Consider the following 14,352-nt stretch of genomic DNA (forward strand, 5'->3'; position numbering starts at 1 on the left):
CACTCCCAGATCAATGCTCCACACATGGTGCTCTGCGGTCAATAATGAGAAAGCCACTGTTGCTCCCACTCATCAAGAATTTTCAAATGCCCTTATCTCATCTGAACACTGAATGCAGTAGCTCTCACTGTGGCACCGTTTGCACATTAGCCCCACGGGGACAGTAGCCATTCTGCAGGTCCTGACTTTAACGGACAGTTTTTCCTGTCCCTAGGTGATTTTAATCACACAACAAAAAGGAAAAGAAAGTCAGGAACGAGGAATGCACGCCAGAAGGAAGCCAGCGTGGCTTCTCCTCTATTGAAATTAGATCACCGATGGCCCAAAATTAGGCTAGATTCCTTACTGGCATGTGCTCCTCTCACCTAGTTTTCCCTCAGAGAACCGCATCCAGTTAATTCAACAAGGCCAGGTGCAGGAATAGGAAAGTCTCAACTATCGTCAGCCTATTCGATCTTGGAGACCATCACAGTCAAGTCGAATCTGAGCCACATGCACTGTTCAAGCAGGCCCTTTGATGACAAAAGGAAGGTGATGGAGATTTGGGGCAGAAAGCCTGGGTAAATTTCTTCCCCTCTCCTTCTTGGTTGACCCAGGATCATGGAAACCTACGGCAACTCTCAACAATTGTGCCAGCAGAGCAGGGTTCCCATGTAAGCCACCTTCTCCCCATCGCACCCCCATCTTAGTGGATAATCACAGAGCAGGAGGAACCAGGTGTGAACCCTGCTCTGTGATTATCCACTAAGATGGGGGTGCAATGGGGAAAAGGTGGCTTACATGGGAAATTTATAGGCAGCCTCACCAGAGTCCCATTTTGCTTTGTCTGTTTCTTTTATCGAAAGACCACAATGGCAACATCACCAAGGCTAACAGCTTGAACAAGTTACCGAAGTCAAGGACGATAATCAGCTGTCTTGCGTCAGCTGAACGACATAATTATCAAACTAAAGATCCTTCAGCATCGGCTGAACATATAATTCAGTATTACATCAGTCAGGCGGCATAGTGGCTAGCACTGCTGCCTCACAGCAACAGGGACCCGCGTTCTATTCCGGCCTGTCTCTGTGGAGTTTGCACATTCTCCCCGTGTCTGCGTGGGCTTCCAGTTTCCTCCCACTGTCCAGAGATGTGCAGATTAGGTGTGGCTACGGTGATAGGGTTGGGAAGTGGGTGCTCTTTCGCCGCATCGGTGCAGACTTGATGAGCCGAATAGCTCCCTCTGCACTGTAGGAATTGTATGGATTAATCCTACAACACCAGCATTTCAGCTCCCGGAGAAACAGCACTTGCCATTCGAGAGTGGGCACATGGTAACTCTTTGCAACAGTTTGATGTGTTTGTTTAATAAGATCATCCTGACGACAAGAGGCTTTTTAAAATTCATTAACACACAAGAGTTATTAGATGGTTTATTAGATGTTCCCTTGCTGTGTGGTGTTACAATAAATCTTTCAACCGATCATTGTAACCCACAGCAGAGCCACATATTCTCGGCTGTTAACATAAATAAACCCGAACTCTTGAACTGGTTAGTAGGAAAGGGATAGATTTAAAATTAATAAAGGCAACAATTTAAACCCAAGAACAGAAGTATTATATCGCAATAAATCACAAAATCTTGCAGGGCTAACCATCATTTTGTTAATGCAAATACAACTTAAATCAGTGTCCCAGGTCAAATCATACGATCAACCGTAACTCTTGTGGATTTACTCAACATGCTGTATTTCAGAGGTTACTTCAAATTGCATTTGCACATAATCCCCAAGGTAAATGGCTAATGGTGGATTTATGATACTGCTGACAAGTAACAGAGTCTGTCCTGAATCCCCTTTCCCGGCTTTCAGATCCTATCTATCTCCTGATTTTCCACACCATTCCAGGTCAAGGTGAACCAGGTGGCCTACTCTCGTTATTCTTTTTCCCTCCCCATTCCCAAAATAAACCAGTCCCAAGTAAGATGGTGTCCAGGTGAGCTGCTGCTATGCAGGCATACAAACACTGCTGCCTGAATTAGTGCGCAGGCACCCCATAACCAGGTAACACCAGTGTGTGACCAACCCTCAAGTTATCTTTGTTGGCATTGTGGAATCAGCCCACCTACACTTGGGTCTTTCGGTGTAAACCCCAAATGTTTACAACTCAGTGCATTCCAAGACATCCGAGGGAACGGAAAGGAATAGGAAAGTGGAATTAGAAAGGGCATCTGGGTCTCCTCGGGCTAGCATAGACAAGATGACCCTAATGGACTCCTTCTACGCTGTAACTTTTCTATGATTCTATTCCAACATGGAGACAATTCTTATTTCATAATTTCACTAAAGTCTCAGAATACGATTTTTTGTTTTTTTCTATTCTGCCTCCCCGAAAGTGATTGGTTGCGGAGTTCCTGGAGCCTTCCAAGAAGAGCATAAACAGCCACTCTCAGCATACTGACAGTGTCTATGTCTATGTATCTGATAACAGAGGGTATTACAGCGAGGTTCCATTCTGGTCTCACCCAACGTCGGCAAAATGGCCTCCATCTAGAGCCTCAGGTTAGCACCAATCATGGCTCTTTCTATTTTTCTCTCCCTTACTCAAGAGGGCAGAGGTTAGCTGAAGCACCAAAATTGCTGCTCCAACTGACTGAGCACAAGGCAGAAATCAAAGCTCCAGCACCCCTGCCGTTCTCGCCGGCTCGGTACTCCACAAGCCCAGTGGTAGTGGCAGCCCTGATGATTTGGGGCCAATGGAGACAGCACATGAGATTGGAGGGTGCGTCAGTGTGGTCACCAATCTGTGATAATCACCGGTTTGTTCGGGGGGGGGGAGGGGCTTTAGGAGGTGGCAGTGGGCAGGGACTGAGAGATTTGGGGATCGCTTCACTGAGGAGGGCTTTCCGAGTCTGGAGGCATATAAGGAGGAGTTTGAGGTGCCGGGTGGGAACGGATTTCGGTACCTAGAGGTACCGGACTTTGCCCAGAGGCAAGTTTCAAGCTTTCCTCGCCTCCACCTGAGGGGACTACAAGATAAGGTAATGTCTAAAACAGGGGTTGGGGAAGGGAGGGGCTCGGAGATATACAAGGAAATGATGGAGTGGGAAGGGGTCCCATTCGGGGAGGTGAAGAGGAAGTGGGAGGAAGAGTTGGAAGGAGGGCTGGAAGTCGGACTATGGGAAAAGACCTTGGGGAAGAGTCAATTCATCCTGGTCGTGTGCCAGGCTTAGCCTGATCCAGTTCAAGGTCGTTCATAGGGCCCACATGACGGTAGCCCGGATGAGCAGGTTTTTTGAGGAAGTGGAGGACAGGTGCGGACGCTGCGGGGAAAGCCCGGTGAATCATGTGCATATTTTCTGAGCGTATCCAAAGTCGAGGGGATTCTGGCGGGGTTTGCGGATGTCACGTCAGAGGTCCTGGGTGACTCCAAGTCCAGAAATGGCAATATTTGGGGTACCGGAAGCTCCGGGAGCCCAGGGGGAGGGAGGCCAGTGTTCTGGCCTTCTCCTCACTGGTGGCCCGGAGACAGATTTTGCTGGGATGGAGAGACTCGGAGCCTCCAAAGTCAGGAGCGTGGGTCAGGGACATGGCAGGGTTTCTAAGGCTGGAAAAGATTAAGTTCACCTTCAGAGGTTCAAATCAGGGGTTTGCTCGGAGGTGGCAGTAGTTCATCGACTTCTTTAAGGAAAGCTGAACGTCAGCAGAAAGCGGGGGTGGGGGGGGGGAATGGGAGGCATGGCAGTGTAAATAAGGACAGGGAATCTAATACACGGGTAGTTAGGAGCTAGGGCGGGAGGGTAGTTGTGTATGTTATTGTGATGTGGTTGCGTGCGTCGGGACGCTAGGTTGTTTAGAATGTTAATTTGATAAACTTGTTAAAACTGAAAATTACAAAAGCTTCAATGAGATATTTTCTAAAAAAAAAATCAAAGCTCTACTACTTAGCAATACACTCGGCAGTGCCTGGGGAAACTAATTTGCAGAATTTGAATTGAAACGCGGCTGTGGTGAAAGGGCTTTTGACTGAAATCCAGTTAGGTACATGACCTTCACGTGCTATCCCATGTTGCTTCCTTCACGTGTTATCCCATGTTGCTTCCTTCACGTGTTATCCCATGTTGCTTCCTTCACGTGTTATCCCATGTTGCTTATCCCACCCACATCTATGCAAGAGAGTCAAATCCGAACATCATTCAGTGAAGCCACGTTGTTAATAAAAAAAAGCGTTCACTCATGAAATTTTAAAAATAAGGGACGTCAGGATTTTTAAAAGAGTTCACCACTGTTTGAGTTGGATCGCTACCAGGTTAAACATCAGGACATTGTATTTCTAAAGGTATAATGTACTGAAAACACTTTCAGGGAGATTTATTTTTAGATCAACTCTCTTCTTTAAACGTGGTGCTGTTTGAATGCTTGATTCCCACAGTTCTGGCAATGGCCCAGGTGATAAATCCATTGTCAGGAAAAGAACTAAACCACAAGTAACAGTAATATGTCACTTCTAATTCCTGGTCAATGGTCGGGCTGCACGGAGGCGCAGGGGTTAGCACTGCTGGCTCACGCTGCCGAGGGCCCGGGTTCGATCCCGGCCCGGGTTACTGTCCGCGTGGAGTTGGCACATTCTCCCAGTGTCTGCTTGGGTCTCACCCCCACAAACTAAGGATGTGCAGGGTAGGTGGATTAGCCACGTTAAATTGCCCCTTCATTGGGGAAAAAAAAAAGAATTGGGCACTCTAAAATTTCTAAAAGAAAAAAGAAAAAAATCCTGGTCAATGAGGAATGTGCTGTGCTCAGTCAAGGTAGCAGCAGGGTCATTGGTTGGGGACAGGCCAAAATTGGGCTCAGGTTTCTTTGCCCTCGTCTTCTATCGTTGGGTAAACAGCCATATTTATTGTCCCGTGATGCCCAGGTCAGCTTCAGATGCTGCAGGCACTTCTATTGGCTTGAATTCAGAGTCCGACTCTGGGACAGAGCCAGAAAGAGATTAGAAATTTGGGGGGGGGGAAATAGGAAAAATAATGTGGGCAGAGCAATCATGAACCAAATCATGGCTTTGAACTGTGAAAATGTTATGAAACAGTCACTAAAGTGCCAGCCTCGGTGGACAAACACTCCTCTTGCCTCCTGTGCCAGAGGTCATAGGTTCAACCCTGAGGTTTGGGCACATAATTAAACATGGCATTGTGTGATCAGGAAATGCCATCTTTTGGCATATTAACCCAAGATGCCATAGCACCGTTTCCTGGTCAGCATTTGACTATTAACCAAAACCCCCAGAAACAGGCTATCTACCCATTTATCTCATTACTATTCAAGGCTTTTTGTGTGTATATATTGGCTGCTGTGCTTCCCTACAGTATATCGCTGACTGCACTTCAAGATAAATGAACTTCATTTGCTATAAAACACTCTGGAGTGTCCTGAGGTCATGAAAGATTCTGCACAAATTAAAGTTCTTTCTTCCTAAACAAACACGAGTGCGCAATACAACTCCTCTCTGTAATGTGGTGCTGGTGTAAGAAAAATTCTAACTCCTATGAACTTACTTTGGCATATTTTCCCCCCCATAAAATACATTTCAAAATAATTATATTTAGAGGCTCCTGAATCTAATCTTCTCGGATCATTTCATCAGGAGAATAGTAAAGCAGATATACTTCTGGCAATGTCAGCCAAGAGCATCCTTCAGCGTGCCACTGCTGCATGTCATTAGCTTTCAGACAGACCACTTGTGTTTGATAGCCGACTTCTTCCTGTCTCGTCTCCTGATGGTATCAACTCCTTGCTGGAGGTATGCGATTCCTCAGGGGGTAGCTGCCCCCCACTCACACAGCTTGGCGACCATTTGTCACATCGAAGCTCAGATATTGAGTGCTGGCAAACTTGCCGTGGAAGGCGTGCCAGCTATGCTCAATCCTATCATTAGGTATTTGGATAGCAATCAGGAGCAGGGCTGTTCAAATCCCTCACCTAACCAAAGGGCACTGAAGCAAATTGCAGCATTCCCAAATGCTGCCTTGGATGAGATCTGCTAATTCAAATCAGGCTAAGGATTCAACGGGGACTTTCCGCTGTTTGGCTCAGTGCTTCACCAGACCATCAAACTGTTTTGCTTTCATTCCGCCTCTTCATGTTTTTCTATGTTGCTGTTTACATTCCCCCGTTTCAGAACCGAAAAACAGCAGGAGATCAATGCTTTAATTCAACAGATATTTGGCAAAGCCTTTCGCCAACTAAGAAAGGGAAAAATTATAGATTTTCCGCAGCTCTTCATGTCTGTCTTCAGACTGCGCTGTCAGAATCTCCCTGGGAGATTAGGATGAGGGTTCTTAATCTTCTTGAGCACCAGCGGGGTGAGCAAAATCACGAGTCGTACACAGAGCTGCGTGAATTAAACACAAATGCAACAGAACTCCTCAACCTTCTGATATTCAGCCTGCAGGTCGACAATACAAAGAGCACGCTAACCTTCACCTTGTGAAGGCAGATAAGCAGGAAAGAGGTACTCACCGCTGACTAACAGACAAGTGCATCAAGCTCTTAGGAGTAGTGACATTATAAATTATAATCCAAGAAGAATTCAGTTTAATAAAACAAAATTAAATGTAAAACTGGTACTAGAAAAAAAAGTAATCATGAAGGCGTGGGATTGTTATATAAAGAAACCTAACTGATGCACAGATGTCCTTTCAGGAGGAAATCTGCTCTCCTCGCTTGGGTATTGACAGGGAAAAAAAGATACATGTCGAAGCTTTTCGTTTTAGACTCAGCAGGACACTTCACAAGGATACCAATATAAAGGGAAAACAGCAATTTCTATTGTCTGAGAAGAGTGTGCTGGTTGGTTAGCAAATTGTCTCTGATTAGCAGAAGCTTTGCCATGGAGAATGCACCAGTTGATGGTGACTGATAGTAACAGCCAAGCTTTGTTTGAAATTTAAACCAGGCAGCTTTACCCTGATTAGCTATGCATCTTCTGAGAAAGGAGTCTGTGAACGGTTGCCACATATGATGTTTAGCTGAAACAGGCACAACGTGTCTACAGGTGCTTGCTGTCAGCAAAGAACAGGGCCCTGTGCATTAATAATATTATATCGGTACACATAAAAGTGCCACACTGCAAGCCCAACTGACGATCTTAAATTGATTGTCAGTGTAATTCTTAACAAACTGAAGATTATTTAGCAAATGTTGTCCAATCATGGAATCACATACATGTCCCAGCCAACCAGCCCATGCTGGTAAAACTCACAACACAATGTCCAACATTAGATGCAACAGGACATTTGCTAAATAATACTCAGTGTGCCAGACACAAAGCTTTGACGTGTCTTTTTTATCAGCAATACTCAAGTTCTGTAGTACCTAATGACCACCTCCTGACTTGGTCCAGCCTACACGTAACTCCAATCTCACATCAAAATGGCTGGTTCTCAATTGACCTCCGAATACCCCTTCAACTCAATTCATTACGAGGCAAGGAAGTTCACTGAAAAGGCCCAGTAGGGTTAGCATCGACTCTGTGCTGATCAGAAAATTGACATCTGAACAAGATATTGCTCATGAACATTTGTCTTCAATATACAATTAAACACTTTGATCAAAAAATGCCTCATTCATCTTTAAACAGTTAATAAAGGGAAATCTAGGGAGACAGATTTTAAGTACTGAAGAGATTCTGTATCACAGAGCTAAACACCATTGCTCCCATCTACCCAGAATAAGGAGATGCTCACTGCATGTCATATGCTGGCTTCTCTAGTCTTCGACTTAAGTCCACTACTCAGCACCAAGTAAAAGGATGACAAATTGGTAGATAGACTCAGGCACTTCATTTATCCTGCCATTTAAAATTAACATTATTGCCATCTCTTTCTGAGAATCCCTTTCTGAGAATCATCACCTCATGTGTTCTCGCTACAAATGGAGCTCTGCATTTGACACTTGATGAGCATCCTAGATTCCTTCAGCACATAATCTGAGCTGCAACCCATCCACCCCTCATCTCAACAACAAAGCTCTGGGACAGCATGAGTTACATACTGGAAATCACCTGCAAGTCATTCACATTGGAGTATGGTCCTCTGAATCCCCAATGGTATCAGATTCGTGGCCATTCTTCATGCATTAGTCGGTTAACAATAACAGAAAACAAACAAGATGATCCTGATCCTATTCTCACGCTATCCCCACCACTTAACACAGTCAGTTCTAGCAACTGTCAACAACTAACAAGGAGAATCGTGGAAGCAGGTCTGATTTATTCCCATCGTATCCCAGGGGAAAGGAGAACCACAAAGTGTGCTCTGACTGAGACCAGCTACTCAGCATGCTCCAAGAATTGGGGTCTTTGAGATTAGTTCATTTGCGCCAATATTTTCGGGAACCAAAATGAGACTTGGAGGTATAGAACATAGAACAGTACAGCACAGAACAGGCCCTTCGGCCCTCAATGTTGTGCCGAGCCATGATCACCCTACTCAAACCCACGTATCCACCCTATACCCGTAACCCAACAACCCCCCCCCCCCCTTAACCTTACTTTTATTAGGACACTACGGGCAATTTAGCATGGCCAATCCACCTAGCCCGCACATCTTTGGACTGTGGGAGGAAACCGGAGCACCCGGAGGAAACCCACGCACACAGGGGGAGGACGTGCAGACTCCACACAGACAGTGACCCAGCCGGGAATCGAACCTGGGACCCTGGAGCTGTGAAGCATTTATGCTAACCACCATGCTACCCTGCTGTCCACCTTGTGACCTAGCGATGTTAGCAAGTGGGAAGAAAAAAAAAATAAACCAGAAAATAAGAATGCCGTTTACAATGGCTGCTTGTAATTGTAGAAACCAATGCCTCAGGTGTTGGAATTTCCTCTATTCTCATCTGGCCACAAGGATCCATGGAAATTCCATTGTTGATAGAATTTCAATATTTTAATATCCAATCTACATGATTCAGATCTTTCTCCACAGTGAGCAAATCAGGTGTCTCAGGATCCACTTGATTATTTTTACTGCAATCCAACTTTTGTGAAGAGTTTGCCAAGATTTGCAGTTGGCTGCAGAGTCCGTCAGTCCTACCCTCACCTCCACCCATCAGCCCTTCACCTGCTGTGTCCCCCAGTTCCCTCGGTTGAGTGAGTCTCGGGTGCACCAGATTAACCTCTTGAGGGTTGCTGCATGTTGCCACACCTCAGTTGGATTATGATCAGTGAAGTGACTGATGAATCACTGCATATTAATTTAACAGCATTGGGGCAGCACGGTAGCACAGTGAGTGGCACTGTTGCTTCACAGCGCCAGGGTCACAGGTTCGATTCCCGGCTTGGGTCACCATCTGTGTGAAGTCTGCACGTTCTCCCCGTGTCTGCGTGGGTTTCCTCCGGGTGCTCCAGTTTCCTCCCACAAGTCCCGAAAGACGTGCTTGTTAGGTGAATTGGACATTCTGAATTCTCCCTCAGTGTACCCAAACATGTGCCAGAGTGTGGCAACTAGGGGCTTTTCACAGTAACTACATTGCAGTGCTAATGTAAGCCTACTTGTGACAATAAAGATTATTATTCATTGGATTAGTTTGGATCAAGCTGGAAGCAGTGCTTTTGATTTAAACAGAAAGAAAATAAAGGACAAATAGGAGATTGCAAGCGACAAACAAAAGATTCACGGTCAAATGATATTTGGGAGTTGAGAAGTTCCAAAACAGTAAACAACAAAGAAACAAATTTAAAATGAATGAGGCTGGGGATAGTTGGCAGTGTTGTTTTGTAATTGGCTGAGCTCCTTTATGGAAAGCCATGTAGAAGACATCATAGGCTTGTCCCACTCCAGTTTTATGGCAGCCACATCTTGGATAGATAGAAACTTAATTCACACGTCCAACTTCTTGGGCCTGTATTAACACAGTGCAAACAGACCCCAGAGGCGAGAGCTACTATGATGCACTGAATGGCTTCATGTCGCCAGGAATTAAATTGATCGCTTGGTGGCAGGAATGTGCCTGTTCTGTTAGTAACAATCATTGGATACAAGGTGGAATGGTTTCCCGGAGGCAGAGGCCTTGCAGTCACTGAACACTTAGGTTCTCAGAAAATAATTACTTTTCTGCTCTGATACGAAGAGTTGTTGAGAATCTAACACCAAGGTCCAGGCTTCAGGAGTAAGGGAAGGGAGTAATTGACCTTTGTAAAACTCAATTGCGCCTTGTTTGTCACTGCATGCATTCTCCCGAAAACACTTGGGAACCACGATTACTTTGCAGATGTCAGGCTTGTGCTCCTATTTGCTGAGGCACTTTGAAGGTGTTTGTAACCGTGAGAAAGATGGCCCCGCCCAGAATTAAATGCCACTGAATAAAAAAAAGAAGAGAAATACCAGCTCATCAAATTCACAGGCACAACAGCACAATATACGAAGCAATCGTCATCATTCGGCTTGCCCCACTCGTTTTATGCCGGCCACATCGCATTTCTGAAAGTCACTGTGTAACACTAGGCCCGGGAATTTCCAGCCCGTCATGGCAGATCGGAATACGGCAGAACAGTCAACTGACTTTCGGTGGAACCCAACGAGCCCAGGACCAAAAGTTTCATCCTAGGTTTGCAGCCTGCAGCTTCTACCGAGTCTCTTCATCACTCTCCACCCATACAAACTAAAGAACATTCACAGCCCATTCTCTTTCTTATAAATTGCAGTATTTGCATGATTACAGTTGGTGGGTGCAAAACCCCCCCGCCTCATGAATGTTCTCCAAAGCCATCCTTCCTTCCACTTTACAAATTTCTCTCTTGAAGATGCTAAATGGAACGGGTGCAGTTGGTTCCATGGTGAAAATCAGGTATCTCGTCGACACACGAGGCTCAGCATTGAATCTTGGCAGTCTGATTAACGGAGAAGAATGACAGTCTAATCCAATTAAGAGCTGCATTTTGCAGCTCAAGTCACCAAACAGTATTCTGGTGGAATTTTTACATCCCCTATCCCAGGGTCACTGAAACAACTGAATGGAGTTGCTGATTTTTTTTGTTCTCTGCCGCGGTTTGAAGAAAACTTTTCTGTAGTGATAAATCTCTGTAAAGCATAAGTATATCGTAGAATCATAGAATTTACAGTGCAGAAGGAGGCCATTCGACCCATTGTGTCCGCATAGGCCCTTGGAAAGAGCACCCTACCTAAACCAACACCTCCACCCTATCCCCGTAACTCCACCTAACCTCTTTGGACACAAAGGTCAATTAAGCATGACCAATCCACCAAACCTGCACATCTTTGGACTGTGGGAGGAAACCGGAGGAAACCCAAGCAGACATGGGGAGAAAGTGCAAACTCCATACAGACAGTGATCCAAGCCGGGAATAGAACTGAGGACTCTGGAGCTGTGCTACCATGCCCCGCTTATATTATATAGTATGCACAAACTTGCACAGGTAGTGAAATAAATCCCATTATCACTTTTTAAATCACGAGATTTAATCACAGGGTGTGGCCAATCATTGTTGCATGCATGATGCCACCAAAAACAAAAATGCTGATGGATAAAGGTCAAGTGTAGCATATGCAAGGACATTATACCCCATTAATAGAAGGATGAGCGGCACAGTAGCACCGTGGTTAGCACTGTTGCTTCATAATGGCAGGGTCCCAGGTTCAATTCCCGGCTTGGGTCACTGTCTGTGCAAAGTCTGCACGTTCTCCCAGTGTCTGCGTGGGTTTCCTCCGGGTGCTCCGGTTTCCTCCCACAAGTCCCGAAAGACGTGCTGTTAGGTAATTTGGACATTCTGAATTCTCCCTCTGTGTACCCAAACAGGCGTCGGAGTGTGGGGACTAGGACCTTTTCACAGTAACTTAATTGCGGTGCTAATGTAAGCCAACTTGTGACAATAATAAAGATTATTATTATTTTAATATAAATTTAGAGTACCCAATTATTTTTTTCCAATTAAGGGGCAGTTTAGCATGGCCAATCCACCTAACCTGCACATCTTTGGGTTGTGGGAGTGAAACCCACACAGACATGGGGAGAATGTGCATACTCCACACGGACAGTGACCCAGGGCTGGGATTCGAACCCGGATCCTCAGCTCTGCAGTCCCCGAGCTAACCACTGCGCCACATGCCGCCCAAGAGTATTATTATTATCCACAATTCCTTCCTCTCCGAGTGTAACAGAGGTACCTACCCATTTAACATTATTTTAATAGGATTAACACACTTGGTAAAAATAGGAGACACAAGAATCCAGTATGAGCAGGTCAAATAGTCACACAGTAACATCACTAATGGCAATTTGTATTGTACAACAGTATAGTGTATTATTAATAATAATAATAATCTTTTATTGTCACAAGTATGAAGCTACTGTGAAAAGCCCCTAGTTTTACCAGCTGATTGTCTATGAACAATTCAAAATTGACACAAAATTAAAAGATAAATCACTTGATTTCTTTTACTTATTCCTTCTGTAATATTTGGCTTGCAATCAGTTTGTTTTTAAGACTGTCACGGCAGCCAGGAGCAGAGTGTAGCTACGACCGATTTGATGTCACTGTACAGCAGCTTGAGCTGTCCTGATAAGTGCATGAGTAGTTTTAATAACTATTCTGGGATCTGTGGTAACGTGGCCTTCTGAAGTGGCTTGGAGAGCAACAAAAGAGAGCTGGAACTAATGATCTTGGGTTCTTTGCGCTCTGAAGGATGGGAGGCCTGTGAGGGACAGAATACCAGTGGGTTGCAGCTTCCAGCTCAGGGGAAACATCTCGTTAAAGAGTACTCTAAAATGACATCACACCGATCGCAGCATGTTGTGAAAGGTGGGTGACTCATCGCTGTTCAATAAACCTGCTCATCACTTCTAAATTACATAGTTCTGCTTCAACAGTAGAGATGGTGATCTTTTTTTAAACATTAAACCAAAGAATATTTGTACAGCTTTTTAAGTAAAACAGGGGCATAGTCTAGCAGTGCAACAAGGATCAAGGCTAAGAGATGGAGGAGATGGTAATGATGGGGGAGTTTCACAACTTATTAGAATATAAAACTTTTTGCATATTACATCATGAAGAAACAATATGGGGCGGGATTCTCCTCTATCTGGCAGGGTGGGCCGTACCGACGCCGAGGATTGGCGTGAACCACTCCGGCATTGGGCCGCCCGGAAGGTGTGGAATCCTCCGCACCTTCAGTGGCTAGGCCGGCGCCGGTGGGGTTGGCACCGCGGCAGCCAGCGTCAAAGGGCTTGGCGCCTCGCTAGCCGGCACCGAATTGCCTCCGCCTGCCGGCGCGAGTTGGCGCATATGCGGGAGCGCCAGCATGTGCTGGCGTCATCCCAGCGCATGCGCGGGGAGGTTCTTCTCTGCGCCAGCCATGGCGGAGGTTGACTGCAGCCGGCGTGGAGGGAAAGAGTACCCCCACGGCACAGGCCCACCCGCGGATTTTGGGGGCACCCCCCGGTGCCAGATTCCCCCCAACCCCCAAGGACTCCGCAGGCTGCCCACAGAGCCAGGTCCCACCGGTACGGACCTGGCTTGATTCATGCTGGTGGGACCGGCCGTAAACCGGCGGCCACTCGGCCCATCGCGGGGTGGAAAATCGTTGGGGGTGGCTGCTGCCAACGGCCGCCGACTGGCGCGGCGCAATTCCTGCCCCTAAAAACCCCGGCGCCGGAGAAATCGGCAGCTGGCGTTGGGGCGGGTTCACGCTGCCCCCCGGCGATTCTCCGACTTGGCGGGGGGTTGGAAAATCCCGCCCATGGTGTTTAACATGCGTGAATAACCCGTGAGTTTTTTCTCCCCATCGTGAACAGAAACTCACCGCCCCAATTATTTCCTCTGCAGTGGGATTGGGAGGGGGCAGGAAAGGGTTCCGGGTGTGAAATACCAATTAAAATTAATTCAATCTTTTTCCATTTCGTCGACTAACAATAGCTTTATGATCCTAGTGTAATGCACGGACACCTGATGGTTGTTAAGATGCAGCTTCTGCTGATGGGAGAGATACCTTCCTTCCGGTGAACCATTTCCCATTCTTTTTCTATTGCATATGCCCAGGTGCACAAAAGAATGACCACTCTCATCACCAACTTTTGTCAAAACAATATACAAGCTTCCATTTAGGCGATCCCTCTGCTCGTCAGGGATCATCCCAGTGTGATATTGGACCAAACGGACCAAAAGACATCCAGGGTGGCAATCCCAATCTTCTGTGGACTTGGCCGATTTCTTAGCTGGGGCACCGGGAGGAGAGTGACGAATAACTTCAGCATCCTTTGGTTGAGATAGGTGGCAAGGGGGGTGGGCAGGGAGGCAGAAATCAGACAGAGCTCCAATTCTTCAATGCTTTGCAGTGGCGCCAATGTCGTCCGCAAATAA

At 46.2% G+C, this 14,352-nt stretch overlaps 1 protein-coding gene across 1 annotated transcript in view; it reads right to left on the reverse strand.

Annotated features, from left to right (window-relative positions):
• Positions 1-14,352, reverse strand: part of emc10 (ER membrane protein complex subunit 10) — a 48,680-nt gene that overhangs the window by 872 nt on the left and 33,456 nt on the right. The gene's annotated exons all lie outside the window — the stretch shown is intronic.

The sequence above is a fragment of the Scyliorhinus canicula genome, chromosome 23 (assembly GCF_902713615.1).
Source record: "Scyliorhinus canicula chromosome 23, sScyCan1.1, whole genome shotgun sequence".
In the NCBI taxonomy this organism is placed as follows: domain Eukaryota; kingdom Metazoa; phylum Chordata; class Chondrichthyes; order Carcharhiniformes; family Scyliorhinidae; genus Scyliorhinus; species Scyliorhinus canicula.